Genomic DNA, 14,404 nt, shown 5'->3' with positions numbered 1-14,404 from the left:
TGTCTACTCCAGTTCTTAGTACTTCTCACTTTCCCTAAAATATTTCCAGTTCCTAGCATCCAGTGGACATTAAATTGTGAGCTGTCTGGTTTTGAAGAATTTTTACTTAAACGCTCTGCCTCAAAGCCCAAGAAAAAATATAAGCACACTGGGTCAGGAACCATGACTTGTATTACTTCTGCCTTCAAAATACTGGAAATAGCAGAGACTTTGGAGGTATACCCTAGTTCAGAACACAGCTTTTACATTTAAATGTAAGATCCTTCACCTCCTTGAACTTTGTCTTTTCTTCTTCCATAAAATCAGCACTATAGTACCTACCTTAAGAGATTACTGTGAAAATCAAATATGAACCTCGATGTTCAAAAAAAAAAAAAAAAAGTAAGAGAAAAAAAGTACTAGTTCCTTCTGCTTCACCATTGGTGCCTCCATAATGTTATGAACATGGGAGGTACTCAAGGTATTCGAGTGGTAGTAGATCCTAGTCATTTAGAAGATGGATTCTGAAGCTATGTATCCTGAGGTAGGATGCTGGCTCCAAAATTCACTTGTAGCATGATCTTGTGTAAAATGTATAACCTCAGTTTCCTCATCTACAAAATGGGTGATACTATAAATAACTCTGAATTTTTTTAAATAAGGATTTGATATTTATTTAGGTAATGAACTTGGGACAGAGCCTGGTCTATATTAAGATTAAGCATTTAATAATTATTTATCATCGTTATTATTTTTTTTTATTATACATCTGGAAACCCTGGTTGCATAGTGGTTAAGCACTAAGGCTGCTAACCAAAAGGTCAGCAGTTCAAATCCACCAGGTGCTCCTTGGAAACTCTATGGCACAGTTCTACTCTGTCCTATAGGGTTAGGGTTGCTTTGAGTCAGAATCGACTCAACAGCAACAGGTTTTTTCTTTTTTTTTTTTTTGGTTTATTATATACCTTTGTCATACTGATGGATGTAAATACAAATTCTGAGTGGGATGATAGGTCATTTTGCTATTATTATTACAAATATTAAATAACTTATTAAAATACATAATGTTTTCCACATGGATAAATAAACATAGGTACATAAGACATAGCACAATTTGTTTCCTGTGAACAGTCCATCCTTTTTTACCTGAAGGCTGAGGTTTCTCACTCCTGGGGAGCTTCCCCTCATTAAACAAAGTTGTTTCCTGGCCAGGAATAAGCCGATTCCAACATGTGTCATACTATATCTTGACTCCCTTTACTAGTTTGCAAAAAACTCAGATAATTGAACTAAATGATCTTAGACCATCTTGAACCAAAGCTTTAAAAATGACCTCAGATCCATTTATCTTGTCCCTTTAGTCCATTACCATTTTAGTGTGGCCACTTCAAGTCAATGATTAGTCTCAAGTAGCTTTTATGTGTTAGATATCGTGCTAGGTGATAGGAGCACAAAGTTGGATGGGAACCAGTTTCTGCCCCAGAATATTTATTTATTCAACATGTATTGAACACCTTCTCTTTACCAGGCATTGACTTAGATTCTTGAAGCACCAAGCCAAAAAACCCCATTGCCTTCCAGGCGATTCTGACTCAGAGAGACCTAGAACTGCCGCATACAGTTTCCAAGGAGTGCCTGAGGGATTCAAACTGCCAACCTTTTGGTTAGCAGCCATGGCACTTAACCACTATACCACCAGGGTTTCCTGTTGAAGCACAATAGTGAACAAGTAGCTATAACTGCTAGAATGGCTTATAGTTCAATGAGGCTTATTCACTTCGGAGATGGTGCTTCTAGGGATTCACTTGGTGACAAATGCCCCTTCAATTGTTTTCCTGTTGAGGTGAGGGGTTTTTACTGACTGATACACATTTTTTTCACCTGAAAATTAATATTACATACTGATAAGACATGTATCATGGGATGAAAGTTGGAGAAAGAAATAGGATTGAATATTTTAGAATCTAGGTCTATAAAAAAAAATAAAAAATATTTTATAGATCATGAATATTTCAAGATCTGAAAACTACTATTCAAGAGTCATGCTTAAGAAAATATTTTTTAATAAAAATGCACTCATTCCTTCTAATCATTAAGGAGTTTTTCCTAAGGAGAAAACGCATCTCAAAGTGGTGGCCAGTCTTTAATCGTAGGATACTTTTGTCTACTCTTTCTGCTAGAAAGTTCCTGAAAATGTCCTTGAGAAAATAGTACCAAGACAAAGAAGTGTTAACCACAAGCCAAATTAATAATAATTAAAAAAAAAAAATTAATCAAGCCTTCAGTGGCATAGAAACACATCATTTAACATATCATCTATCTACAGAGTGAGATTTGATGTAAGGTTGGATAAGATAGCTTTTTACATAAGTAGACAGCATATTTATTTAATAAGCATGTACAGTGGGTATCTCTCCTATGAAAATGTATTGTATATTTTCCATCCAGACATTGCACTTAGCAGAACAGAAAAACAATTATCCATTATGAGAAAAATCCTAATATCTTTAGAATATATGCATTCTGGGAAATATGTTTAAGACATAAAGATTGAGGTGTAGTTTACAGGTTACTTTCAGAGAGTTATGATGAATTTCCTGAAGTTGTCTATCTGCTATAAACAATAATGCAAGTTATTATCTTGGCCCTTTAGAATTACAGAGATATTACAGGCAAAGTCACTAGAAATGGGAGGGGTTCACTGGAAACGGTCATGAGAAAGCTTTCTAATGCAATGGAAATGTTCTGTGTCTTGACAGGGACAAGGGTTACACAGAAGTGTGTGCTGGTCAAAAATGATTAGACTTTTCAGCTCGGGTCTGTGCATTTCATTGAATGAAAATTGTACCTCAATAAAAATACAAATTAAAATTTGAAAAAGGGGAAGCTGTAATAAACAGAAAGAATGTTTGCTTATTTCTCAAAAAAAAAAAAGACTAAGCTGATCTTGTATTCTTGAAAGTAATTGCTTGCTTATTTCAGCTGTTTAGCACTTTTATTTTCTCTCCTTTGAATCCATTAACCCTACTCAAGTTAGACAGATGTTCAGTCCTCCCCACTTTGAAGAAAGTTCTTCATCAGAAAAAAATCATTCCCTAAATTAAAAGCGTAGAAGAAAAGAAACATACACTACAGTTTTCATGCATTTGAGTAGATTTATAGAAAAATTTGCCATATGTATTTTGCCTCTTCATGATCTTAGAGCCATACTGGTATTTTGCTTTTTAATAATTTTATATCCATCTTCTCCAAAATATTGATCACTTACCTACTGGGCCAATAAACCTTTCTTTATATTTAACTTTCCTTCGTCATGGAACCGAAGGACTATTGATATGCTTCAAATTCTGAAATTCTAGAATAAAGCAAAACAGTGCTATTTTGATACCTGCTGAACGATATGGCACTGATAATCTAACAGCAAAGTTCACCATATGTAGTTGTATATTATAGTCGGAAGGCAAGTTGGAGCATTCCCAAAACAGTAAAATTAGTACTTTTAATGATTCTGAATTTTTTTCATCCAAAGTTTTCTTAGAAAGACTAGATCATGAATACAGTCAAAATAATTTAAATGTTCTTTTTAAGAAAAATGACTACTGCATTTCTGAACTGGCTTTAGCTTACCAACAGCTTAACTCACCAGATTTCTTATAAACTGAGGTTTCGCACCTAGGGTAAAATCAGAATAAAAAAAATTAACATAGATATGCAATAATAACTCTCAAATTGCATTGTCTTAAGATATGAGAAAATACCAGTAAACTCTATCTAAAGATGTAGATTTTATACAAATACTAAATTCAAGATGTTTTGTTTGTTTGTTTCTCAGCATACTATTTTCTATTTCTGAGAAAGAAAAGTACCTCTCTGGTATTTACCTTTGCCTCTAGAGAAGACATGTATATATATATCTTTTCTTTTTGATGTCATATTGGTGTTGAAAGTGAATTCTGAGAAAATCTGTTATATAGAGTATCTCTTGATATCTCTCAGGGTTTAGAAATTTCCCATCAGTATGCTGATATAGACCATAGCCTAAGCTTGTCCCTAGGAAATATGTATGCCAAAGTCAATCATTTTTTCCCTGTTGCATCAGCATCTGAGACACTGAGATTAGAGATGGGGCATGGGGACTATAAAGAAAAGTTTTGAGTAGTGCCCACATGTTAGGAGTGAGGCAGAGGTGAGCTGAAAGGGGAAGTACCAGGTAACCGTATGGTCACTGTTAGAAGTGGAGAATGTGAACCAAGAGTTTAAGATTTTTTTTTTCTATAAAAGCAAACTTATTGGAGTACTGATGGCACAGTGGTTAAGAGACTGGGCTGTTAACTAAAACATCAGCAGTTTGAATTCACCAGATGGGTCAGTTCTACTCTGTCCTACAGGTCGTGATGAGTCAAAATTGACTGGACAGCGATGGGGTTGGTTGATTGGTTGGCCTGGAAAAGATTCTTTTTTTTTTTTTTACAACTGTTCTATCAGGATGTCCATTTGTTCCCATGGGTTCTTTTCCTACGTATACAGATAGCTTACAAATATATCAATATAAAAAAATTAATTCCTAAAAACATATTTTTTATTAGAGCTTCACATATACATATTGTAAAAAATCTAGAGAATTATAATAAAAAATAAAAAGATCTCATTCATTTAAAAAAAAATTTGCTGTCACCTCAATGGAATTGACTTGAAGGCAACTGAGAACAACCATACCTCTAGATACCAAAACCTGAGTTAAGTATAACCCAGTGGGGAGCATGTGTACAATGGTTATCAAAACAGACATAGTCTTTGCCCTGAATGAGGCCTGAAGACTAAAGGAGGAGACAGATAACAAACAAGCAAACAAACATAAAATTATGAACAGCGTACCTAAAATAAAAAGAAAACAAAATAAAAAACAACAGGATGCTTTCAGTCTTTTCTCATTAATTTGCAAAAGCTTTATGCAGTAATAAATCTTTGACTTTATGTTATACAGATGTTAACTTCTGGTTGTTTTGTCAATTTGTCTTCAAGTAACTCCACCGGAAATTGTATTTCCTCATTCCTTTTCTACCTAAAACCATGTCCCCCTTACATTAGTCCGAAACCTGGAATCATCTGATGAATTTGCTTTGTCTTTATTGCCTGAAAAAAAAAAAAAAAAGCTTGTCATATTTTTTTTGTTTATCGTTGGAATTGTTTTAAATGTTAAATAAGTGCCTATGAATGGATCTATTTTTATAGATCAAATAACAAAATTCAGGACATTTTAGACTTTAGATCTTCATGTTCAGACTTGTTTTTATTTGTATTTTTTGTTTCGTTTTTCAGATCATGAAAGCTATATTTTAATCTCATAGTTTTAAGACTATAACTATAGGAAAATGTATAATTCTTGCAGCATATTTCAATTTATCTGCCACATTAATTATAATCTCCCTTACTGTTTTCATCTCTTTTTCTCTTTCTTCTTCATATTGAAAGAATTTCTCAAGTTTCTAGCATTTAATGGTCAATATTTTCAATTGTATTTTTTAAAAACCATCAGAGTTGATTTTAATTTTTCTGTTTAAGTTTTTCTTTCCTCATGATTTTTCCTAACCAACCCATTTCTGTTCTGACATTTTTTTTTTCTAGTTAACATTAGCCTATTTTCCCTAAAAATTTTTGACTCATTTTTATAGAGGCAACTTCTCACAACCTATTGAAGATAGCAAACGTTTTTTCTACTTGTGCCCACAAGAAATAATATTCACAGTTCTGCTTTCTATCTATGTTTTCCAATAATTTTATTTTTTCCTTTTTCTGCAATATTGTTTCACAGCCCTTTTTTTCTATTTTTTTTTTTTTTTTGGTGCATTAGGCAAATTTTACAGCTCAAGTTAACTTCTTCAAGAATTTATACACATTGTTTTGTGACATTGGTTGCAATCCCCACAATGTGATAGCACACTCCGCCTTTCCACACTGGGTTCTCAGTGTCCATGTGACCAGTTCCTGTCCCTTTCTGCCTTCTCATCCTGCTTTTGGACTAATTTTGCTGGAATAAGTGAAAACATCTCTCTAGATCCATGTTTGCCAACTGACAGATTATTTGCATTATTTTCAGTTACAGTCTCTATCCTCCTGGATATCCCCATTGCCATTGAGTCAATTCCAACTCATAGAGACCCTACAGGACAGAGTAGAACTGTCTCCTAGGGATTTCAAAGATGTAATCTTTATGGAAGCAGGTTGTCACATCTTTCTCCTACGGAGTGACTGGCGAGTTTGAACCACCAACCTTTCAGTTAGCAGATGAAAGTTCAACCACTGTACCACCAGGGCTCCTTCCTCCTTTGTATAGTTGAAGGGTATGGTTGAAATCTGTTCTCTGACTTACAGCAGTAACTTAGATGTACTTTCATAGCTCCTTGATCGTGTGACTATATCTACCTGGTTTTTACAATGAAGCTTTGTTTAACTGAGAAATCTGTCTCCCATTGAACTCTTAAGTCCGAGTGTACTTGCCATATTCTATTCATTTATTTTCTGTGTTCAGTGTCGGTTCAAATGAAGTGTCAATTAACCTCTTCTGTTGTGAGTCAAAATCAACTTTACAGTGGTGGGTTTTGTTTTGTCTCAAAAATCACCTACTGAAGGTATCCAAATATGTGTTAATACCTAAAATTAATTGAATAACTACTATATGCCAAATACTGTTCTAATTTGTTACTCACTTGGCACTCAGGCTATATTACGGTTAGGGACTATTATTATCTCCCCTTTATGGGGGAGAAGACTGTAGGACAGGGCTTGAGAAACTTTCCCAGGTTTACATAAGCAGTAAATGTGGGTCTGGGATGAAAACCCAGAAATCTAGTTTCAGATACCACATTCCTAATCACTATGCTTTGCTGCTTTCAGGATGCTCTAAACAACAGCAACAAAAACATAACAATGTATTAGAGAGTGTGCTCCTTAGAGTTTTTTTTTTTTTTTTTGTCTGTAGTTTTTACACAAGCAGATTGCTAGGGCTTTTTTTCTACAGAGCAACTGTGGATTTGAACCACCAAATTTGGTTAGTAGTTGAGAACAAACTGCACCATCCAGGGATTCTCCAAGGTTCATAACAGCCCTATTCACATTCTTCCAAAGGTGGAAACAACTCAAGTGTCCATCAGTAGTTGAACAGATGAATGGAATGTGGACTGAGCCCTTTAACACTAATAAAGAGTTCACTGAGACAAGCAGAAGACAGGAAAAGAAACTGCACATAGTTGTTAAAAACATAGGGGAAAAATCAGGAGAGTGTGGAGACCTCAAAGCCAAGTCAAAATGTCTTTTGATGAAAAAAATGATCAACTCTAGCAAATCCAGGATTTATCAATGTAGAAGTCATTGGTGACCTTGATAAGAGAAGCTTAAGTAAAATGATAAAGGTAAAAAAAAAAAACCAAACTGATGGGAGAGGACACAATAAAACTGGGAGGAGAGAAATTAGATACAGTGAGTACAGGAAGATAAAAAATCAGAATTTGGGAAAGAAGATGGGAAGGGAAAGGAGGCACAAAAGAGATGTTTGTTTTGTTTTAGATGACATGAACAAGTTTATTTTGTTAAAGAATAAATTTTAAAAGAGGATATAATCGCGATTCTCAAACAAATAAAATAAACACGTTAAAGATTTTACTTAACTCATTATTTAATGGGATACCACTAAGATGGAACCCTGGTGGCACAGTGGTTAACAGCTGGTTGCTAACCAAAAGGTTGGCAGTTCAACTCCACCAGTAGCTCCTTGGAAACTCATGGGGCACTTCTGTCCTATAGGGTCACTATAAATCAGAATCTACTTCATGGCAATGGGTTTGGTTTTTGTTATTAAGGTGTTACCATCGGTAAGAACGCAAAATATCACACGTTGAGTCTGGTAAAAAAAAAGGCTGAAGGTAATTTACAAGCAGATGCCAAACTGCCAAACCCCATCAATATTCACATTCAATGAACCAGTTTGCATCTCCATGGACAGGCATTATTGGCCTTGCTAACATTTTCTACAAGTTAACTTCTACAACTAGAAAGTTGTAAAATATCCTGTTGTTGTTGTTAGGTGCCATTGAGTCGGTTCCAGCTCGTAGCAACCCTATGCACAACAGAACGAAACACTGCCCGGTCCTGAGCCATCCTTACAATTGTTGTTATACTTAAGCTCATTGTTGCAGCCACTGTGTCAGTCCACCTCGTTGAGGGTCTTCCTCTTTTCCGCTGACCCTGTACTCTGCCAAGCATGATGTCCTTCTCCAGGGACTGATCCCTGCTGACAACATGCTCAAAGTATGTAAGAGGCAGTCTCACCATCCTTGCTTCTAAGGAGCATTCTGGTTGTACTTCTAAGACAGATTTGTTTGTTCTTTTGGCAGTCCATGGTATATTCAATATTCTCTGCCAACACCACAATTCAAAGGCGTCAATTCTTCTTCGGTCTTCCTTATTCATTGCCCAGCTTTCACATGCATTGATGCGACTGAAAATACCATGGCTTGGGTCAAGCGCACCTTAGTCCTCAAGGTGACTTCTTTGCTCTTCAACACTTTAAAGAGGTCCTTTGCAGCAGATTTACTTAATACAATGTGTGTTTTGATTTCTTGACTGCTGCTTCCATGGCTGTTGATTGTTGATCCGAGTAAAATGAAATCCTTGACAACTTTAATTTTATCTCCATTTATCCTAGTCAAAGACAATTAGAGCTGGGTAATTGGAATGGAAAAGCTAGCCAGGATACCCACTAAATTGCAAAGAACACTCTCACCATTTTCCCCTACAGCTCTTACGTTGACATCAGTTACCAAAGAGAGAAAAAACTGCAGAGGGGAGACTCCATGAAGTGATGCCCTTGAGAAGATGAGAAAGAATGAGAGCCGGTGCATAAAAGATGGGATTAAAGTAGGGATTCCTTGCTAATGATTGATATTTCCTTTTTTTTTTGCCACAGATGTTTAAATAATCCCTGTTCAAAACTTTTATTCCATGAGCAAAAATAAAAGAAACATCTGCAGTGTTTTTTTGAAGTTTTATTTTTCAGTAATTTAGGCCTTCTGAGTTGGAGAATAGAGCTTCGGAAAGAGAAGAAAAATTCAAGGGCTTGTAGGTTTTCTTACCAGAGACATTGTTTATTGTACTCCAGAAAGTGACTTTCCACATTTCTGTTGTGATGTTGTTCTCTGACATGTGTCCAGCTCACACCCCAGTCAGGCACTTTCTAGATAAATGTCAAGAATTAGATAAAGAACATCCAGGAAAGTACGCTAGGATATTTTTCAATAATTTTTAGTATGTAGTGTTTTCAATTTTTTTTTTTTGGTCGGGAAGTTTAAACTGAGCTCAAGTACTACTCTATCCTTTTGTTTATACTCTCCAGCCATCTTAGAATCCTTTGACAATATTAACCATCTTTATTTATTGCACCTTCTGTACCAATCGGAAACCCTGGTGGCATAATGTTAAGTGCTATGGCTGCTAACCAAAGGGTCAGCGGTTCGAATCCACCAGGAGTCCTTGGAAACTCTATGGGACAGTTCTACTCTGTTCTATAGGGTCGCTATGAGTTGGAATCAACTTGATGGCACTGGGTTTGGGTTTTTTGTTTTGTTTTGTTTTCTATACCAATCTGAAAATATATTTTTATGCAAAACTTTTTCTTGTCATAGAGTTTCTTATGGCCTTCGAGTTCCTCTCTAATCCTAAGCAATTACACAGCAACATGTTTTTGTCCCTAGTCCTTTCTGATTTGAGGCAAATTTGATTCTGGGTGACTTGAAATTACCACTGGACAAAAAAAGCTTTTAGTTTTTATAAAGTTGTGAAAAACAAAAACAAAACAAACAAAAAAAATTTGCAGTGAGTTTAGGTGACATTATTTCCCCACACCAAGAAAAATTGTATTCTACCTGTTTCACAAATATGGTATTTGTGTATGAGAGTTCCCTCTCTTTTTTCCATCCTCACGCCCTCCACTGCTCCAGAGGAAAGTCATTATGAGAATGGTAAATAACAGAAGATTTGGTAGTGTCTTAGTTATCTAGTGCTGCTATAACAGAAATACAACAAGTGGATGGCTTTAACAAAGAGAAGTTTATTCTCTCACAGTCCAGTAGATTAGCAGTCGGAATTCATGGTGTCAGCTCCTCCTAAAGCCTTTCTCTCTCTGTTGGCTCTGGAGGAAGGTCCTTGTCATCAGTCTTCCCTTGGCCTGGGAGCATCTCAGCTCAGGTACCTCAGGTCCAAAGGACACACTTTTCTCCTGGAGCTGCTTTCTTAGTGGTATGAGGTACCCAACTCTCTACTTGCTTCCCTTTCCTTTTATCTCTTGAGAGATAAAAGGGGGAACAGATCACAGCCCAAGGAAACTCCCTTTACATTGGATCAGGGATATGGCCTGAGCAAGGTTGTTACATTCCACCCTAATCATCTTTAACCACAGGAAACGATTACGATGTATAATACATAGGAAAATCACAAAATGGAGGACAGCCACACATGGCCTAACCAAGTAGACACATATATTTCAGGGACACAATTCAACCCATTACAAGTAATAAAAATACCTTATACATATTGAGTACTCACTATGTGACAATTACTGTTGTAATTCCTCACATGTAATCCTCACAAACCTGTGAGTGGTGTACCATTCTTATTACCTCTGTACCATAGATGCTTTGTTGGGACATAGAGTTGCCCCCAACAGAGTTAGGGCACACATTTAGTAAGCTACCAAGTGTGACATTGAACCAAGAGATTCTGGCTCCAGAGGCCATACCGTTAACCAATACAATATATGGTGCTGGAGCCCTGGTGGTGCAGTGGTTAAGAGCTCAGGCTGTAACCAAAAGGTTGGCAGTTCTAATCCCCTAGCCGCTCTTTGGACACCCTATATGGTAGTTCTACTATGTCTTGTAGGGTTGCTATGAGTTGGAATCAACTCAACAGCAGCAGATTTTTTTTTTTTTTAAGTGGTGCTAGGATTCACCAGAGATGTGCAGTTGATTTGCATATGACCACAGCTAGGAAACAAAGTAAGTTAGAAGAAAAGACATAGAGAGCATGTTGATGTTAGGCATATAAGAAACTCCAGAATGGCGCTGGTTACATGATTATCAGAGAAGATTAAAAATTTGAGAAGTGTTGTTGTATGGTATAGATGAGATCTTTTAAAATATTCTCTGAGTGATGCATGTAAAAGATTAGAATTGCTTTTTACATTATTTTTTGGTGGCTGGAATTGTCTTCACTAAACATGATGAGCTAAACGCAAGAATGAGCTATGTGTGGACTCTCTTCTGATTTGGGTTGCATACTTCTCTGAGTGGCCTGCTGCTAAACATCTAAATTATTGGTAGAACGAAAGAATCAGTAATGCAGAAGATAAGAACATAAAAAACAAAGCACAGCAGAGAGAAAGTCTGTGTAAATCCAAGAAATATTAATTTTTTTTCATATCTGAGCCTATACGTGTCGCTAGATACAAGAGACATAGACGAGCTTTATGCATTTTAAAGTTCTTAGGGTAGAGAAGATGTATATTCAACAAGCTCTGTGCTGAGAAGCAGGAATGTCTTTCAGTCTATTCCCTCTCCTTCCTATAATATGGGAATATAGTTTCTTTATGGCATTCTTCATCTCCATGTTCCTTAATGTGTATATCAGAAGGTTGAGCATGGGAGCAATGATAGTATAAAAAAGACAAACACTGTGTCTTCTGGTAAAGTAGTTGCTGGTCGAATGTAAATGAAGAGTAAAGGAGCAAAAAAAAGGACCATCACAGTGATATGGGAACTGCATGTGGAAAGAGCTTTGTTACGGTTCTCCTTGGAGTAGGACTTGATTGTGTATAAGATCACAGCATAAGATATCAGCAAGACCACAAATGTCACTAGACCCATCACACCGGAATTGGCAATGACCAAAAGGCCAATTCTGCTGGTATCAGTGCAGGCCAGTTTCAGCAAAGGATAGACATCACAGAAGTAGTGACCTATCTCATTGGGGCCACAGTAGGGTAGCAAGATGGCAAGCACAAACTGACCAAAGGAATGCAGGAAACCCCCAGCACAAGAAGCAGCAACTATGGCATCACACTTCCGTCTGCTCATGATGACAGTGTAGTGCAAGGGCTTGCAGATGGCCACATAGCGATCTTCGGCCATCCCTGTGAGATCCCCCCAAAGAAGTGCATGGTAAAGAGTTGTGTTATGCAGCCATTGTAGGAAATGGCTTTCTTTTCTGCCAGTAAGTCAATGATTAGCTTGGGTGTCATGGTTGAGGTGTAGCAAAGGTCTGAGAGTAAGAGGAAACTCAGGAAGAAATACATGGGCTGGTTGATAAGTTGGCTGCAGGTGATAGAAATCATGATAAGCAGGTTTCCTGCCAAAATTCCAATGTAACAAAGAAAAAATAGAAAAAAACAGAGAATTTCTACTTCCTTTTGCTGAGAAAGTCCTAAGAGAATAAATTCTGTGATATTATTTCCATTTTCCACGATCCAGAGCAATTTTAGCTACCTGCAATTTAGACAAATTATGAATTCTTATGAGATCTATTTAAATGTGGTGATACACATCATTTCTTGCATGGGGGAGGTTATAATGAAAATGGCTCAAGGATAGAAGAAAATAGAAATTTGATTTTTTATTTAGGAACACTTTTCTGCAGACTGCCTTGTCCTTTTCTTGAAAACAGTAATTACTGGCAATGTATTAGATTTCTGAGATGAAATTTACATATATATACACATATACACACACTTGTTGTTGCAGTGTGCCCTCAAGATGATTCCGACTTATAGCAACTCTATATGACAGAGTAGAACTGTCCCATATCATTTCCTAGGCTGTAATCTTTATGGCAGCAGATCACCAAGCCTTTTCTCCCATGTAGCTCCTGGGGGGTTCAAACAACCAACCTTTTGGTTGGTAGCTGAGAACTTAACTATTGCACCGTCTGATTCTTAGGTATATGTTGCTGCATGTTGTCGATAAATTTATAACATAGAATATGGTACATTTATTCAACCATTCTAACAACAAGTGTTATCAAACATCACCTGGGTGTTATACCTCAATAACTTTATAAAATTCACCCTTCTAGAGAAAAGAAAAATCAGATCTTTTTCTAGTCTTATCATTTTTATTGAGAAAATACAAATACAAATGAAATAGTAAGAGTGAAAATATCATTTTTAACCAAAAAATCACACAAACATCATGTGTATGTGGTATATATGTGCTTAAATCTTCAGTTCTAAGCACCAGAATGAATTACCCCAAAGCATGATCATGGAGATTTACTAAGTCAATAGATATAAAATTATTTGCATACCTCTGGTCCTATTAACTTTTTATATTATTTTACTTAATGTAATAAATTTTACCTATATCCTTTGCTATTTTCCTTCTTATTCAAGTTAGATTTTCAACCCTAAATGAAACAGTGTATTCAAAGTCCTAACTATTGCCACAATTACCTCACCTATAAAATGAGAAAACTTGTCTTGAGTGAACAATTCATTTTTGTGCTACTTCCTAGAACACATATCTAGAATACTGGCTTCCAGTGGAAAATCTTAGATAGTAGATTCGTAAAGATATTTCAAGTTGATAGAAATAGTAATTAAAGTTTAACCTCTTTAATTTAAAATGAAGGATTGTATTTCAAAGTCAATCCAAGGGATAATATTGTTTTGGTTATCCTTATTTTCAAAGCGTGATAATATCAAATTTAGAAGCTAAATATTGGTGTATTTGACATTCAGCAAGGCATTTGAAAATAGCAATAATAGGTTTAACATGGATTGTTGAAGTTTTACCCAATGCCATACCCATCTGGACAAATTGGCTTCTCTTTGATTAGCGTACAAGTCTTGTCCACCCAATGCCATACCCTTCTGGACAAATTGGCTTCTCTTTGATTAGTGTGTAAAACTTGTCCAACTCTTACTAACAAGCCATTCTGAACACGTATTCTCTTTAACGCCTGTGTTGTCAGTCTTAGAATCTCAGGCTTACTTTTCCCTCTTTCAATCTCATTATTTTTACCTTTTCTTCCTCTGTGTCACTATTATAAAGTAATACACTGCTGACTCCGTTGTTTCTACAGTGATACATTTTAAACCTTAAGGCAAATAAATAACTCTCTACTTGGAGAATTTCAAGCATCAGTGATAAACTAAGGATGAAACATTGGGGAATAAGCTTTTAATCATTCCATTAAATCACACCATAAAATTACATTCTACTTCAACTACAGAAAACACTGCACCATAATATTTAAAATATTTTATGTCAATTACTTATAATTTAAGTACCAAGATATTTATAATTAATAACAACTTATGAAAAATATCAATTATTTTCAAAACTATAAGTTTTCCCCCATCCCCTCCAATCCCCCTTCCTCC

General features: G+C 36.0%; 1 pseudogene; it reads right to left on the bottom strand.

Annotated features, from left to right (window-relative positions):
* Positions 1-11,532: 11,532 nt before the first annotated feature.
* On the bottom strand, positions 11,533-13,885 carry LOC126063801 (olfactory receptor 4P4-like; annotated as a pseudogene).
* Positions 13,886-14,404: the final 519 nt, after the last annotated feature.

This window comes from Elephas maximus, chromosome 20, assembly GCF_024166365.1.
Source record: "Elephas maximus indicus isolate mEleMax1 chromosome 20, mEleMax1 primary haplotype, whole genome shotgun sequence".
NCBI classification, from domain to species: Eukaryota; Metazoa; Chordata; class Mammalia; order Proboscidea; family Elephantidae; genus Elephas; species Elephas maximus.
This window is presented reverse-complemented; position numbering and strand designations above follow the sequence as displayed.